The following is an 18,925-nucleotide window of genomic DNA, read 5'->3' as shown; positions in this document are numbered from 1 at the left end:
GCAGTTAGTTAAGATGAGGTCACAATGGAGTAGGGTGAGCTTTTATCCTATAGGACAGTTGATCTTAGAAGAAGACAGCCATATGAAGACACAAACACAGGGAAAATGCCATTTGAAGATACAGCATAGATTATAGTTTTACTGCCACAGTCAAGAAAAGCCTGGGTTTACCACAAGCTGGAAGAGGCAAGGAAGGATATTCCCCTAGAAGCTTCCAAGAAGCACAGCCCAGTTGACATCTTGATTTCAGATATTTAGTTTCCAAAGGAGAGATAATACATTTCTGTTATTTTAAATTACCAAGTTTATGGTACTTTCTTATGGCAGCCCTAGAAAGCGTTTAATAAAAACTTATAATCTACCAGGTGCAGTATTATATAAATTCACATTATTCTCACACTAGACAAGGAAGGGAAGCATTATTATTATTCTTACCCCCAATTATAGTTTACTTAACAGAAGCTCTTAAAGTTTATACAATTTATCCATGTTTTACAAAGCAAGTTCATTGTGCTACTGAGACTTTAAGCTTGGTTTTCAGTCACCTACACCCTTTACAGCATTGATTCAAATACCTCCCACCAGGTCCCTCCAACATCATGTGGGGATTATGGAAACTACAATTCAAGATGAGATCTGGGTGGGGACACAACCAAACCATATCACTCTCTTCTCTAACCTTGAGAAATCTCCTTTTGTAAACAGAACTTAAATGCCTAAGCAAATCCACAATGGGATTACGTAAATTGAACTGATATACAAATTTAGCAATGCCAAGGGTAAATCTAGAAAATATCACTATACAACTATACCTTATCTAGATATACTTAAAAATGGAAATGAATTAAAAAATAAAATATGATTTCTCTCAAAAACAACATGTTGACTAATAACCATCAACTCTACTTTTCAGCAAGTAAACAGAGACTTTGATTTTAGTTTCAGCACTCCTAGTAACTGTTGTTATTTCCCTCTCTGGACCTATCTCCTCTTATATGAAATGTTACATTCTTCAGGTTCCTATCAGCTCCAAACATCAATTGGAAAATCAACAATCATTGCCTGACATTTAATTTCAATTTGAAAAGAATACAAATAGAAAACTGCATATGTAGTACCATAATAACATTTAACTTTTGATGTTTACTTGAATCTAAATCCAGCCAAAACAAGCTTTTTGGCTTTGGATACTTGCTGAATAAAGATAACAATGGCCAGACACTTTAGAAAGAACCAACTCACGACTGGGGATCCAAGATGGCCGTTTAGGAACAGCTCAGGAATGCAGGTTCCAGTGAAAGTGCAGAGGGTGAGTGGACACCGCATTTCCAGACAGATTTTTATTGCCCACAGACCAGAAGATTCCCAGGCCGAGGAGCCCCTAGATCGCCAGCACGACTGTTTTGGCTGGCATAGCCGTTTCATTCCCTGTGGCTGTTTTGGCCTGCACAGCTGCTTTGCGGTGCCCTGGCACAGCAGTTCTCTGTACAAAATACACTGGTCTGGGTGACCTTTTAGATGGCGATTGGAACACCGGGAAGGCGCAGTCGCCCATTCATCTGACTAAAAAGGGGTCTGAAACAGGGAGCCAGGCCTGGAGATTCCCAGGCAAGGAAAAAAGAAAAAAGCCCAATGAATCTCAGCACTGCTGTTTAAGCCAGCGCAGTGAGTTGTTGCAGGGGAAATCACAAAGATTCTGGCATCTTTTCAAAAGGCGACTGGAACACCTGGGAGAGAGTCGACCATTCAACTAAAAAATAAAAGGCTCTGAGGCAGGGAGCCAGGTGATCAGGTTCGGCTGGCCCCCCTGCCACAAAAGAACAGCAATCAGAAATTCTTTGGATTGAGAGTTTCACAGCAAGCACAGCTGAACCCGGGATGGTCGAGCTCGGTGTGGGAGAGGCGTCCGCCATTACCGAGGCACTCCACCACTACAGAGTAGTCCACCATTGCTGAGGCAGCCCACTGTTGCCGAGGCAACCCGCCATTACCAAGACAACCTGCCACTACAGCGAGAGTCCGCCATTACAGAAGTGGGCCACCAGAGCTGAGACAGTTCTAAGTAAACCCACATAAACAGGACTGCAGGGAAGTTCACATGACAGCTGGGTGCAGCCCACAGCAGCTCAGCAAAGCCTCTGCAGGCAGATGGTGACTAGGCTGCCTCCTTGCTGTACAGGGCAGCCCTGAAAAAAAAAGGCAGCAGCACAACAGAAACTCATAAATAAAGCCCTAACTCCCTGGGACAGAGCACCTGGGGGGAAAAAAAAGTGTTTATGAGTTCTGCTGCAGTAGACCTAAATGTACCTGCCCAGCAACCCTGAATGAAAAACGGAGCTCACAACTCAGCACTTGAGCTCATGTAAAGGACAGACTCTCTCCTCAAGCAGATCCCTGACACCCATATATCCAAAGAGTCACCTCATAAAGGAGAGATCTGACTGACATTTAGCAGATATCCTTCTGGGATAAAGATAGCAGAAAAAGAAACTGGTAGCAACCGTTACTGTTCTGCAGCTGCTGCAGGTAATCCTCAGGCAAGCAGGGCCTGGAGTGGACCTCAGCAGCCCTACAGCAGAGGGGCCAGACTGTTAGAAGAAAAACTAAGAAACAGAAATAACTTCATTATCAACAAATTGGACATCCACTCAGACACCTAATCTGAAAGTCAGCAACTACAAAGATGACAAGTGGATAAATCCACAAGGATGGGAAGAAACCAGTGCAAAAAGGATATAAACATCCAAAACCAGAACACCTGTCCTTCTACAAGAAATCACAACTTCACACCAGCAAGAAAACAAGGCTGGATGGAGAATAAGTGTGAAGAAATGACACAATCAAACTTCAGAAGGTGGGTAATAAGGAACTTCCGCGAACTAAAAGAACATGTTCTAACCCAATGCAAAGAAACTAAGAACCTTGAAAAAAGATTTGATGAAATGCTAATGAGAATGGACAAATTAGAGAGGAATGTAAGTGAATTGGAGCTGAAAAACACAACACGAGAACTTCATGAAGCATGCACAAGCTTCAACAGCCGAATTGACCAAGCAGAAGAAAGGATATCAGAGGTCGAAGATCAACTCAATGATATAAAATGAGAAGGCAAGATTAGTGAAAAAAGGGTAAAAAGGAACGAACAAAGTCTCCAAGAAATGTAGGAGTATGTGAAAAGACCTAATCTATGTTTGATAGGTGTACCTGAATGTGACGAAGAGAATGAATCCAAGCTGAAAAATACTCTTCAGGATATTATCCAGGAAAACTTCCCCAACCTAGCAAGGCAGACCAACATTCAATTCCAGGAAATACAGAGAACACCACAAAGATATTCCTTAAGAAGAGCAACCCCAAGGCACATAATCATCAGATTTACCAGGGTGGAAATGAAGGAGAAAATGTTAAGGGCAGCCAGAGAGAAAGGTCAGGTTATCCACAAAGGGAAGTCCATCAGACTCACAGCAGATCTCTCAGCAGAAACCCTACAAGCCAAAAGAGTGTGGGGGCCAATATTCAACATCCTTAAAGAAAAGAACTTTCAACCCAGAATCACATATCCAGCCAAACTAAGCTTCATAAGTGAATGAAAAATAAAATCCTTTGCAAACAAGCAAGTACTCAGAGATTTCATCATCACCAGGCCTGCTTTACCAGATCTCCTGAAAGAGGCTCTACACACAGAAAGGAGCAACCAGTACCAGCCACTCCAAAAATATACCAAATGGTAAAGAGCATCAACACAATGAAGAATCTATATCAACTAATGGGCAAAACAGCCAGTTAGCATCAAAATGGCAGTATCAAATTCACACATAACAATATTAACCTTAAATGTAAATGGGCTAAATGCCCCAATCAAAAGACACAGACTGGCAAATTGGATAAAAAGCCAAAACCCATCAGAGTGCTGTATCTAGGAAACCCATCTCACATGCAATGATACACAAAGGCTCAAAGAAAAGGGATGGAGGAAGATTTACCAAGCAAATGGAGAGCAAAAAAAAAAAGCAGGAGTTGTAATTCTCGTCTCTGACAAAATAGACTTTAAAGCAACAAAGATCAAAAGAGACAAAGAAGGACACTACATAATGGTAAAAGTATCAATGCAACAAGAAGAGCTAACGATCCTAAATATATACGGACCCAATACAGGAGCACCAAGATACATAAGGCAAGTTCTTAATGACTTACAAAGAGACTTAGATTCCGACACAATAATAGTGGGAGACTTTAACACCCCATTGTCAATATTAGAAAGATCAACCAGACAGAAAATTAACAAGGATATCCATGACTTGAACTCAGACCTGGAACAAGTAAACCTAATAGACATTTACAGGACTCTCCACTACAAATCCACAGAATATACATTCTTCTCAGCACCACATCACACATACTCTAAAACTGATCACATAATTGGAAGCAAATCACACCTCAGCAAACGCAAAAGAACAGAAGTAATAACAAACAGTCTCTCAGACCACAGTGCAATCAAGTTAGAACTCAGAATTCAGAAACTAACTCAGAACCGCACAGCCTTATGGAAACTTGCTCTTGAATGTTGACTGGATAAACAATGAAATGAAGGCAGAAATAAAGACATTCTTCAAAACCAACAAGAATGAAGACACAACATACCAGAATCTCTGGGACACATTTAAAGCAGTCTCTAGAGGAAAATATATAGTAATGAGTGCCCACATAAGAAGAAAGGAGAGATCTAAAATTGACACGTTATTGTCAAAATTGAAAGAGCTACAGGAACAAGATCAAAAAAACTCAAAACCTAGCAGAAGACAAGAAATAACTAAGATCAGAGCAGAACTGAAGGAGAGAGAGACACAAAAAAACCTTCAAAAAAATCAATAAATCCAGGAGCTTGTTTTTCAAAAAGATCAACAAAATAGACAGACCAATAGCCACATTAATAAAAAAGAAAAGAGAGAATAACCAAATTGATGCAATAAAAAATGACAAAGGGGATATCACCATAGATTCCACAGAAATTCAAACTATCAGCAGAGATTATTACAAACAACTCTATGCACATAAACTAGTAAACCTGGAAGAAATGGATAAATTCCTGGACACTTGCCTCCTCCCAAGCCCAAACCAGGAAGAAGTCGAAACCTGAATAGACCAATAACAAGGTCTGAAGTTGAGGCAGCAATTAAGAGCCTACCACCCACAAAAAAAAAGCGCAGGTCCAGACGGATCCACAGCCGAATTCTACCAGACATACAAAGAGGAGCTGGTACCATTCCTTCTGAAACTATTCCAAATAATCCAAAAAGAGGAAATCCTTCCCAAATCATTTTATGAGACCAACATCATCCTGATACCAAAACCCAGCAGAGACTCAACAAGAAAAGAAAACTTCAGGCCAATATCCTTGATGAACATAGGTGCAAAAAACTTCAATAAAATACTGGCAAGCCGATTGCAACAGCACATCAAAAAGCTTATCCAACAAGATCAAGTAGGATTCATCCCAGGGATGCAAGGCTGGTTCAACACATGCAAGTCCATAAACATAATTCACCACATAAACAGAACCAAAGACAAAAACCACATGATTATCTCAATCGATGCAGAGAAGGCCTTTGAAAAAATTCAACAGCCCTTTATGCTAAAAACGCTCAATAAACTATGTATTGACGGAACATATCTCAAAGTAATAAAAGCCATTTATGACAGACCAACAGCCAATATCATACTGAATGGGCAAAAACTGCATGCATTCCCTTTGAAATCCGGCACTAGACAAGGAGGTCCTTTCTCACCACTCCTATTCAATATAGTACTGGAAGTTCTAGCCAGTACAATCAGGCAAGAAAAAGAAATAAAGGGTATTCAAATAGGAAAGGAGGAAATCAAATTGTCTCTATTTCCAAACGACATGATTGTATATCTAGAAGACCCCACTGTCTCAGCCCAAAGTCTCCTGAAACTGATAAGCAACTTCAGCAAAGTCTCAGCATACAAAATCAATGTGCAAAAATCACAGTCATTCCTATACACCAATGACAGACTTAAAGAGAGCCAAATCAAGAATGAACTACCATTCAAAATTGCTACAAAGAGAATAAAATACCTAGGAATACAACTAACAAGGAACGTAAAGGACATCTTCAAGGAGAACTACAAACCACTGCTCAATGAAATAAGAGAGGACACAAACAGATGGAGAAACATTCCACATTCATGGTTAGGAAGAATCAATATCATGAAAATGGCCATACTGCCCAAAGTAATTTACAGATTCAACGCTATCCCCATCAAGCTATCAATGACCTTCCTCACAGAACTGGAAAAAAATACCTTAAACTTCATATGGAACCAAAAGAGAGCCCACATAGCCAAGTCAATTCTAAGCAAAAAGAACAAAGCAAAAGGCATCACACTACCGGACTTCAAACCATACTACAAAGCTACAGTAACCAAAACAGCACTGAACTTATACCAAAACAGAGATATAGATGAATGGAACAGAACAGAGGCCTTGAAGGCAACACAACATATCTACAACCATCCGATCTTTGACAAACCTGAAAAAACAAGCAATGGGGAAAGGATTCCCTGTTTAATAAATGGTGTTGGGAAAACTGGCCAGCCATGAGCAGAAAGCAGAAACTGGACCCCTTCCTGACACCTTACACTAAAATTAACTCCAGATGGATTAAAGACTAAAACATAAGACCTAACACCATAAAAACCCTAGAGAAAATCTAGGTAAAACCATTCAGGACATAGGCGTAGGTAAGGACTTCATGACTAAAACACCAAAAGCATTGGCAACAAAAGCCAAAATAGACAAATGGGACCTAATCAAACTCCACAGCTTCTGCACGGCAAAAGAAACAGTCACTAGAGTGAATTGGCAACAAACAGAATGGGAAAAAATTTTTGCAGTTTACCCATCTGACAAAGGGCTGATAGCCAGAATTTACAAAGAACTAAAACAGATTTACAAGAAAAAACAAACAAGCCCATTCAAAAGTGGGAAAAAGTATATGAACAGACACTTTACAAAAGAAGACATACATCAAGCCAACAAACATACGAAAAAATGCTCATCATCACTGGTCATAAGAGAAATGCAAATCAAAACTACATTGAGATCCCATCTCACATCAGTTAGAATGGCGATCATTAAAAAATCTGGAGACAAAAGATGCTGGAGAGGATGTGGAGAAATAGGAACACTTTTACACTGTTGGTGGGAGTGTAAATTAGTTCAATCATTGTGGAAGACAGTGTGGCGATTCCTCAAGGACCTAGAAATAGAAATTCCATTTGACCCAGCAATCCCATTACTGGGTATATATCCAAAGGATTATAAATCGTTCTACTATAAGGACACATGCACACGAATATTCATTGCAGCACTGTTTACAATAGCAAAGACCTGAAACCAACCCAAATGCCCATTGATGATAGACAGGACAGTGAAAATGTGGCACATATACACCATGGAATATTATGCAGCCATCAAAAACAATGAGTTCATGTCCTTTGTAGGGACATGGATGAACCTCGAAGCCATCATTCTTAGCAAACTGACACAGGAGCAGAAAATCAACCACCACATGTTCTCACTCATAGGCGCGTGTTAAACAATGAGAACACATGGACACAGGGAGGGGAGCACTACACTCTGGGGTCTGTTAGGGGGAAATAGGGGAGGGACGGCGAGGGGTGGGGGTTGGAGGGGATGATGGGGAGAAATGCCTGATATAGGTGAGGAGGAGGAAGGCAGCAAATCACACTGCTACATGTATACCTATGCAACAATCTTGCATGTTCTTCACATGTACCCCAGAACCTAAAATGCAATTAAAAAATAATAAAAAATAAAAAATAAGAAAATAAAAATAATTAAAAAAAAGAACACACACACACACACCCATTATATATATATATATATATATATATATATATATATATATATATATAAAACTCTATTTTGTGATGCCAATAACTCAAGCAATGTATCTCTTTATGTTGCAGGTTCAATGCACAATGATTACTCTGTAAACAAAGACAATATTTTTGTTTTTAGACACTTGCTTCAAAGATTGTAAAATTTAGTGAGCAATGTCTTTTATTATACCTAAATTATACATATAGCACATCTGAAATATAACTGTATAATAACTTCATATCATACCATAATATTATACTATCCCAAATGTTTTGGAATGAAATTGCCTAAGTCTTATAATAAAAATCGATTTATTTTTTACTATTTTTTCAATAAAGTACACATACAAGTTATAAAATATAATGATTTCAAATAGGAAAAATAGGTTACTTTTGGCATTATAATATGAAGTACAAGTAATTTTGCTGAATAAAGATTCAGATTTAATTTTCCTTACTAGCCAAGACTTGGCACACTATATGATGTACATTATTTTAAATAATTATGATCTTTCAGCCAGCAAGATTAAGAACCACAATTGACAATTTCATAAAAACATTTAAAAATTATCTTCTAATATAATCCAACACAGAATTTCTTCTTAGCTTTAATTTAGTGTACTTCAAAAGTAAAATATGTTTACATTAGCCAGCATTTATAAAGTTTCTCATTGTTAATACAATATGCTTAGAGCATGAAATCACAAGAGTAAAGAAAAAAAACACATCTATAATCTAAACTACAGTTAATGTAAATCTGATATGTATAATTTTTAAAGTTACCTGAGTAGGGAGAGAATCTTCATTTGACACTTTTCTCAGGGCTCAGGACTAAGAACAGAGGCAACTGATCATTATCTTTTAGCTACAAGCAAACTTACACACATATCTCCAGAGACTCTGCTTTGCCCTTCCCTCACTTCTCTCAAACAGGGGGAAAGGTAGTTCTTTCTCTTCTTCAAGACCTGCTTTGACATGCACGATTAGTTCATAGTTTTCAGAGTCTAAACTAAACTTGGCTTAATTTATATCATGGGTCAAAGAAGGTGAACAAGACTGGCAATTTGAACTGCTAAATTTAACCTTCTCATGTGCTGTGTTGATGTAGCCACATTTTCAAGCACATTTTCCATCATGTAATTTAATATCATGCATAATATATATTACAGAAATGCTATACTACATACATTAATAGTTTAGTGACCCTTCACTGAGTCTAAGACTATGTAACTCTAAGTTATTACAATAATAAAGAGGCCAGGCTCAATGTGTTGAATCTCTTATGAACCAGTCACTTTCATTTTGTTTCTTCATCACACATAATACTCCCTACCTGGTCAGCCATTCTGTAAATGTATGCTCTCTGTCCCAAAGGGTCCCCTATCCTGTGTGAGGGTAAATCTGGTGATAGATTATTAGTACCATCCTTGTGTTTGAAGAAATTACAATAGCCTTTGGGAAAATGCAGTGCTGTCATTTATTAATGCTTCTCATATTCTAGGTAAGCATTTTGCCAAATAAGTTATACCCATTACCCCATTCTCCAAACGACACATGATAGACATTATAATAAATATTTTTCCTATGGGGGCATTGAGGCTCAGAGTTTCGATTACTTATTTAAGGACATATAGCTGGGAAATATTGGATCCTGGATTCCAAATCTAGATTGTCTGGATTCAAGGCACATGTTCCTCTTCATCAGACAGAATGCTAGACCCTCCATGTCAGTGGATGAGAAATAGCTGATTTCCTATGTGAAAGATAAAATTATTTAGGTCTAAGCACTAAGCAATAGCCACTCGTAAAATATGCTTCCCAAAGATTTTGATAGGCTGCATTTCTAAATGCATATTACATTAAATAATAATAACCAAGTAATAACATAACCTCTAGAAGTTTTATGTATTTAATTAAATAAAGAAAATGCTTTTAAAATTTTTGTGGTATGTTTCTATCATTTCTACATAAAAACTAAAACATTTTAGTTTTTAAACTTAGGTTTTAAAACCTAAAATAAAATAAAAGCATAAGGAAATTAATGTAGTACAAAATTAAACATTCACTGAGGTTTTAATACAGTGAAAAAATTGTATTATGGATTTCACAATTATATAGCACATTTGATAATCAAAAGCAGTCCATATATTTACTGAAAACTCTTCAAATTCTTCTTTGTCCCAATGAAACAAGGTGTTTAGTGACTAGTAAGTCACTTCAACACATTTACATGGGGTAAAATAACTAATGTAATGTACATGATTAACCAATGAATAACTTCCTTTTGTACATATACCTCAAAGTAGTTTCTTTCTTAAAAAGGGCAAAAGAATAAAATTTCAATAATATATTTTGCTTTATCAACTACTTTTTTATATTAACAACATAACAATAAGACTCAATTTTATGCAAAGAAATGATTACTAACTTTATTCAGTTAATGTTATTTATTACATAAGAAAAATAATTTTTAAGTTTCCCATATGTATAGTTGTTTTAGTTAGTATTATTACAAAACAATCTAAAGTTAAATAAGAAGAGAAATACAAGGAACTAAGTTTGATATGTAAAAATTATGTTATCACAAAATAACTTGATGAGATCTATGAAAAACAAAATTGACAGGAGTATGCATAATGTATTTTGTACTTATTTTGTGTTATTTTGCTTAATGTCATTACGATATAAAATACTCAAAAAATAGTATCCACTGATAGAAACCATGGTCTGTTAAGTCTAATGTACATGTTAGAAAAGTTTAAAGATTTCAAATTATAAATTCTGTATTTTCTTTCTAAAGGTAGAATTCATTTTTCTTCATATAAGCTATTTCTCCTACTAAATTATTTTAACATCTTAAATAAACATGTTAAACAAATCCACCAAAAATTAAAAGTCACCTAAAACAGCAAATTATGGGCTAATGTTTGCTGATGTAAAACACGTAGCAAATATAATGAACTGACGTTAACATTAACTTTACTCACCTTTATAATCATAGTAACACCTTCAACAATTTGACTCACCTTTTTTTTTTTTTACAAGAATATATCTTAAAGCACAGAGCAAGCATGTTATTAAAGTTGAGCAACCAAATTCTGTGAGGTGTTAAGATAAACACAGAGAGTGTGGTTTCTACATGCACCTTTGAGAAAAGAAATAGCCAAATACAAAACAGACCTGTTCACCAGGAGCCCTGGGGAAAGAATGGCTGAAGGTGACTAACTTTTGCCAAGGTTATAAATTCTCAAGACAGACTCCAAAAATAGCATCATGGGAGTTATTTTTTTAAATTTCCGGTTTCCAAAATTCTTCAATAATATGAGGACAGGAGGGAGAGGAAATGCAGATAGTCTTAGGAGAAAATCTTGATAAACAGCGTTTGTGCCCTTGGAACAGGTTATTAATTCTGTGTTTAAAATGTGACAATACGTTCTTGGCCATAGATATATTTATAATATTATTCCCAAGTTTTACACATTTCCCTTGTGAGATTATGATGTTTTTTGCATTAAAACTAAGGAGTAGAAACTGAGTTAATGTGCAAAATTCAAGTTTTTCATCTGAATAAAAAGTGCAAGAAATTTGAAAGAACAGAAAGCTCAGGTATATATTTTGAACTGAAAACAGCAGTAAATGAATCCGAAAACACAAAATCCAAAGGTCTCACAAACATGATAGGAATAATATAACACACTGCTTTTCTCATCTGGATACAATATTATTTTTCTATTCCTTTCCTGGAAAGAGTATCATAATCTTAACATTCATTGAGCAGTACTTACAATGATTCTATTTTCTAAATTCTAGAAATACAATGGAGCTAAAAGTTAGCTTACAGCAGAAGGAAACAATTCACACTACTTATCTCTCAGAGCTATAATTTAAAAAGGCATCACTTTTAACCTTAATAAACATAAGAGAGAGATGCCATCAGTCAAATTCGTTTTCATAGAATAATTCCTTTAAAGTTTCAATACTTCATGGAAAAATTTAACTGGGGGAGGGTGGTCCTAAACACAAATATGCAAGTATTCTACCATCTTAATGGATTTCCCCTTCTTGCTGACAACAGTGGCTCACTAATGGAACAGAATTATTGGAAAGCTGATTTGAGTACATTGAAAATCTTCCACTCAGTAGAAGATTCTACTGTATTCAACCAATAGTGGAAACACATTCAGAGAGAAAGTGCTTTAAAAATATCCTTCTAGCTCAGGACCCTGGATTCCACTTAGCTCCCTGCCATCACTCGCAGCGTGCACTGTGGCCCCACAGCTTTCTATTAAATGCACTAACATTCTGCTACTCAGCTCAAAGTCAGAGTCAGCAAAAAATGTCTCCTCCTCTCTAACATGAAACCAAAGTTGCCAATCCTTGTAAATTCTTCTTGCAGAAGAATTCAAATCTATCTTCTTTTTCTAATTTCCACAGGCACCAATAAATTTAGTAGCCTCCCAATTGTTATCCTAACCTCTAATCTCTCTAACTAAAACCCCAAATCTTTTCCTAAATTGTACATCTAATACAAACTCAGACAATGTCATGCTCCTAGTCAAAACTGGTCAATAACTCCCCTCCCCTTCCCAACATTCACATACCACAGCATTTTATGCCCACCCAACCACCCAATCACCTCTCCTCCACATAGGAATACCACAGAATATGCTATAAAACACAATACGATTGGGTGTGCAGTTTTCATCTATTGCTATTGCCAATTACACTAGCATGGATACTTTAATGCGCTTTGGCTTTTTACTGCCATTTGTAAAATAAAAAGACATTGTTTATCCTAGTTTTAAAAACACTACAAAGGTATTAGTCATTAAGCAGATATAAATAAATGAAGTTTGAGGCAACATTAAATCTTCTGTCTCAGTCACACCTCACAGAGTACGAGATCCTTTGACACTCAAAACAAATTTACATCTTAAATAAAATTTAAGGTAACCTCTTGTTGTTATTTTAGAATTTTTATCTTAGTTTATTTTATTGTATTTTTCAATTTTTTGACAGGGTCTCACTCTTCGATCGAGGCTGGAGTGCAGTGGCAATCAAAGCTCACTCCAGCCTTGAACACCTGGACTGAAACTATCCTGCTTCAGCATCCACAGTAGCTGGGACTACAGACACATGCCACTACATCTGAATAATTTTTAAATTATTTTATGTAAAGACAAGGTCTAGCTATGTTGTCCAGGCTGGGATTTTAAGTTATTTTAAATAAAAGTATAAAAATTCCATATGATGATGTCAGGAAATAACAATTTAAAAAGCAATGTAAAATTATATGGCAAAGACAGTTTATAGAAGCCATAACCATGCCCTAGAACTTAAAGTCCCATGGTTTCAGCACTTTTATTACCATCTGGGTTTCCCCTGGGGACTAGGCTTTCTTGGTGCTCTCTTCAGTGGCAGATGGAGGACATCAATCTCTTTTACCCTGGACTGGCACTGTGACAGGCCTCAGCCTGTTCACTAGGCTTCATTCCCCTGGAAACACCAGTTACTACTGTGATGCAGCATAATTATTCTTAAAAAAATTTTTTAAATCTAAAAAATTCTTTTTTTAAAAAAAAATTCTTTAAAGGATTCTTTAAAAAAGGAAGAAGCAGCAGCAAAACCAACAAAATAAAACAACGACAACAGCAACACTGCACCATGATTTAGTATTAGTAGAGCTGGGTCAGACCTATACTTTACTTCTCTCATCTTCAACAAATGATCTAACCTCTCTAACCCCCAGGCTTCTCACCTACATACTGGCTTAATATTGCCTAATGCAGACACTCCTGTTAAAATAACGCTTCAATCCATTCCACATCTGGTTGCTGAATTTTCAAAAAAACACTAAGCAAGCTTGATGCAGCAATATTCTGGGATCTCCCTTTTCCAGAAATGCCTTCCTACAAAGGAGACACATCTGATCTGGTCTGCACTGGGTAATAATTTTATTAGGGCAGGTTCTTCCCATACAAGGCAAAGCCTAAGTTTGGATGCTAAGTTCAAATGAGAAACCTCATTTGATCATATATCCAAGCTGCATTCTTCAGGTCAGCATCAGTTTTAAGAATTAAATAGATGAGTCAAAGGGACTAGCTAAATATATTTTTTCCTTGTGTTTAGTTAACTAACTTAACACTTAGGGACTAGCTAGATATAAAACACTTTTTATTATATACAGTAGGGATGCCAGGATAAACAAGTCAGCTTCTCTTTCCTCAAATAGTCACTTGCTGGAATAATAGACATTGAAGCCTACAAAAGGTGGGAAGCTAGGAGGATGATAAGGGTCAAGAAATTACCTATTGGATACAATGTTCACTACTTGAGTCATGGGCACACTAAAAGCCCAGATTTTACCACTGGACCATATATACATGTAGGAAATATGCACTTGTATCTGCTAAATACATTAAGAAAAATTTTTAAGAATTCAGCTTCCCACGGTGGGTGTGTGTGTGTGTGTGTGTATGTGTGTGTGTGTGTGTGTGTGTGTGTTTGTGTGTGTATTAAAAACAGAATTGTCAAAGCTAAAATAGAGTTATAAAGTAGTATTAGCAATGTCATATATTATAGAACCTTGTATAATTTAACTGATCACCACCTACCTCCACATATTCTAAAGGTAAGGGCCAAAATAATAAAACTACTTACTCTAGCCATCTGCTGTCACATCATAAAGCTGTTAAATAATGTTAGGATTTTAATTATCAGGACGGTATCATAGAAGCATTCCCCTGTATCTAATATCTAAAACCATTATACTCATTTTTACTCATATTTCATAGACACATTAGCAAATATTACTATTTCATATCAAGAACTCTCAAGTCATCATTTCTGAACCATGTTATTATGAATGGAGAAGACCAAAAATTTAAAAATTTTGCTAAGTTTAAGGTACTGTCAAAATCTGTAAATCTGGCCAACTCAGCATGATAGAAAAAGTCTAATTGTTTGATTGCTAGCAGTTATATCAACCCACACAATCCACAATCTATGTAAAAGAAATGAGGACACAGTGAGTGTCTTGGTGGAATATTAGGAGAATATATTAACAGCTGGGCATGCTCAACTTACCTCTATTGATTTCTTGATGTGGTTTTAATACAGAAAGGCACAGACAGGCAAAGAAGGCATGGCAAGGTATTTGGTACATAATTCACTTGAAACCTTTCACTAACTCATTGGAGTAATTTTTTTTGTCAAATAGTTTCTCTTTTTCTCTGCTACCCCTCTGTTAACTGCTGGATTCAAGTTAAGACAGAGTCAAGAAAGAGTGATATCCTTTGTAGTTTACGTGTTCAAACAGTTATCCAAGGCTACTCAAAGATGCACTCATTTCCAGAAGTTAATTGCCTTGGGGAAAGCCCCTTTTAATTTACTAGATTTTTAGCTGTATCCAGGTAAATGAGATGCCAATTAGAAAAGTGTGGGAGAAGTAAGACTGTAAAATGAAAACCGAAGAAACTGACTCCAAAACACCACAAAGATACTACATGTATTTGAGGAAAAAGAGAAATCTCACTTTACTAAAACACATCATATGACTATTGGTATCTATTTCTTAATCCCATACTCAACAGGCCTGTGATTATAGTTTTTAAGTATACAATTTGAAATGATGATATCCCTTGTATTTCAGGTGTTTGTGTAAGAAATGTATTTTTTTTTCTTAGTACTAGAGAAAATCTAGGATGTCAAAAGACAGGCACAGACAAACTGTTTTGTAAGAGCAATGCACATTTTAAAACTGCATAAGAAATCATAGTATGCTGCTACAGGTCTTTGTGTGGGTAGCTAGAAAGAGTAAATAGATCTCACCTCCCTGCCTAACTAGAATCGATGCTACTTTAGGGGTCATTGGTTCTTTTCTACGATGCTGGGAACCTCTTGAGCAGATATCATTTATTTATTGGCATTAGGAGGTATGTAACACATATTGGTTGAATTAATTAATGTATTGTCCCTTGGAATATAGCCACTGTGGTGAAGGCCTAAAACGCTAGTTAAATACATGCTCCCACCAGCCCTAAAGCAGACCCACCTGTCAAACACAGAGAATGGGGCATTGACAGAAGTAGTCATTTCTATTTATCCACTTAAGAGACTCCTCTCTTAACAATGTCTTTGAAAACTCCTTTCAGACTAGGTTTTCCTCACTTGTGAAGTATTTTTAATGTAGAATCATTACAGAGTGCTGCATACTTTCCCTGCTACCAAGATATTCTTATGCTTAAGTAGTGACATCAAAAAAAACCTAAAGGCTCACAATATAAAACAGCTAAGACAGCATAAGTAAATTCAATGAAATGAATTATTATAGAATATGCAAATTTGCTTCATCTACATATTTATGATGATGAAAACAGACAAAGAAGCGGTTTTCAAAGCACAAGAAGTTTTTAAAAATTAAGTAAAATAGGCCGGGCGCGGTGGCTCAAGCCTGGAATCCCAGCACTTTGGGAGGCCGAGGCGGGTGGATCACGAGGTCGAGAGATCGAGACCATCCTGGTCAACATGGTGAAACCCCGTCTCTACTAAAAATACAAAAAAAAAAATTAGCTGGGCATGGTGGCTCGTGCCTGTAATCTCAGCTACTCAGGAGGCTGAGGCAGGAGAATTGCCTGAACCCAGGAGGCGGAGGTTGCGGTGAGCCGAGATTGCGCCATTGCACTCCAGCCTGGGTAACAAGAATGAAACTCTGTCACAAAAAAAAAAAAATTAAAATAACAAATTACAAAATTCACATAATTTTATTATATTAAAATGCCTCTACCACAAAGGCACTCATCCCAAAGTTTTGGATACTTCCCTATCCATATCTGAATAAAAAGAATGAATCTAGAAAATATAGTGTTTGAGGAATAATTTAGTAATAATAATAGCTACCATTTAATTAGTCTATAATATGCCAAGTATTAATACTATTTTAAAAAGAATTTTTCTTGTCCTCATTTTACAGATGAAAAAACTGATGCTTGAACAGATTATAATTAGTAAGCATCAGAGCCAGCATTTGAACCCAAACACTCCAAGATCTATATTCTGTAGAATAAAAACAGGCAGGGGCAAGCTGGTTCTGTGAGAAAACTACGTATCCAAAAGGAACCATATCACATATTACAAATTAGCTCTATGATCACACTCTTAGTACAGAACAAAAAATTCAATCAAAGCAGCAAATAGTTCTATGACTGACCTAATAAACTCTTGGCGGAAACCACTGTTTCTACTCTGAGGCTCTCTATAATTTCACAACGTTGACCTGTATTTGTTTTCTACTGCTGCTATAAGAAACAACCGCAAATGTGACGGCTTAAAGCAACACAAGTTTGTTATCTTAACAATTTCAGAGGTCGGAAGTCTGAAATGAGTCTCACTGGACTAAAATCAAGGTGTGAGTGGATAACTTAGGGGAGAATCTGTTTCTTCGCTATTCCATCCTCTGAAAGCCATCACTGGCATCCCTTGGCTTTTGGCTGCATTCCTACATCATCAAACCATCACGGCTGGACTAAGCATATTTCATTCTGCCTTCTCTTTTTCATTTATAAGGATCCTAGTGATTACATCGGGCCCATACACATAATCAAGGATAATTTCAAAGTCACCTGATCAGCAACCTTAATTCCATCTGCAACAATAATTCTCCCCTTACCATATAATATAACATATTCATAAATGACAGAGATTAAGATGTGAGGGTCTATTATTCTGTCTACTATATAGATATACCAAGATTTGTTCATGAACTTAAGGTAGAAGACAGAGCACATGATACAATGGAGGTAGAAGACAGAATACAATCACACAGTTGGTCTAGGAATTATTCACAACAAACAGGTAACACAGCTTTGTAAATTTATCATACTATTCTTATAAACTAGTAAAAATATTAGCAATCCAAATGCAAACATATAAATTTGACCAAATGAATACAGTTGGCTACATTTATTTGAAAGTATATAGACTAGTTATAAGAACAGTCTAGAGAAAAGAATATAGACTGGTTATAAGAACATTAGATTTCAAATTATCTCCCTTGTAAGTTACGCAGTCTTCAGCAAGACACAATGCTGAGCGTCAGTTCTCTCATCTGTACTGTGGGAATTATAATCCCAGACCTGCTTTAGACCAAGACTGTATGAAGTATTAAATCAGATTGAATCGTGAGTGTGGAAACTTCGTAAGTGATAAAGCCCTAGGCAAACAAAATACGAACATAAAGAAATGCCAATATGATCATTTTTGTTCAAAATGTAGATTGTTTAAAAAGTGCCAATAATAAAGGTTAATAACTAAAAGTATATACTTCTAGCTTTCTTGTTTATTTTATAACCAGAATTCATGTTAGTAATAAAAACAGAATATAATTCTATTATTATTAAAAGTTTAACATTTACTACTTTTATAACCATTTTAAGGAAGAAAGTTTATATTTAGCTTCTTTTTATATACAGAGAAACTGAGGCTTAGGCTTAGTCTCCCGATCAAGATCACACAGTATATTGAATCGCAAAACACTAGAAGCTAATAGTACCAACTTTAAGATATGCCCTGTTTTAGAAAATGAATGGTTCATGCCTGTATTTCCAACACTTTGGGAGGCCGAGGAGGCAGATCACAAGGTCAGTTCAAGACCAGCCTGGCCAACATGGTGAAACCTTGTCTCTACTAAAGATACAAAAAATTATCTGGGCATGGTGGCGTGCACCTGTAATCCCAGCTACTCAGGAGACTAAGGCAGCAGAAATCACTTGAACCTGGGAGGCAGAGATTGCAGTAAGCCGATATCGGCCGCTGCACTCCAGTCTGGGAGAGAGGGAGAGACTCTGTCTCAAAAAACAAACAAAAAAACAAACAAACAAACAAACAAAAAACAGTAGTCATGCCAATATTAACATTCGCACTAAGATTCACGAGTTGCATAAATACCATGACTTACAATAACTAGACATAAGAAAACATTATTACACACCAAGATACTCAC

The 18,925-nt window shown here is 36.4% G+C and overlaps 1 protein-coding gene across 7 annotated transcripts in view; it reads right to left on the bottom strand.

Annotated features, from left to right (window-relative positions):
- The window catches only part of SLC16A7 (solute carrier family 16 member 7), a 187,421-nt gene that overhangs the window by 105,511 nt on the left and 62,985 nt on the right, over positions 1-18,925 (bottom strand). Inside the window, exon 1 of one of the 7 annotated variants that reach the window (XM_010337263.3) lies at positions 11,107-18,901. The exons of 5 other annotated variants lie outside the window; for them this stretch is intronic. The gene's annotated coding sequence lies outside the window, so the exon portion shown is untranslated. Of the gene's footprint in view, positions 1-8,709; positions 10,314-11,106; positions 18,902-18,925 lie in introns of those variants that run through there. One more of the 7 variants, XM_074402820.1, reaches the window with a different exon arrangement.

The sequence above is a fragment of the Saimiri boliviensis genome, chromosome 7 (genome assembly GCF_048565385.1).
Source record: "Saimiri boliviensis isolate mSaiBol1 chromosome 7, mSaiBol1.pri, whole genome shotgun sequence".
NCBI lineage: Eukaryota > Metazoa > Chordata > Mammalia > Primates > Cebidae > Saimiri > Saimiri boliviensis.
The sequence above is the reverse complement of the archived record's forward strand: the minus strand, read 5'-3'. Positions and strand labels throughout refer to the sequence as shown.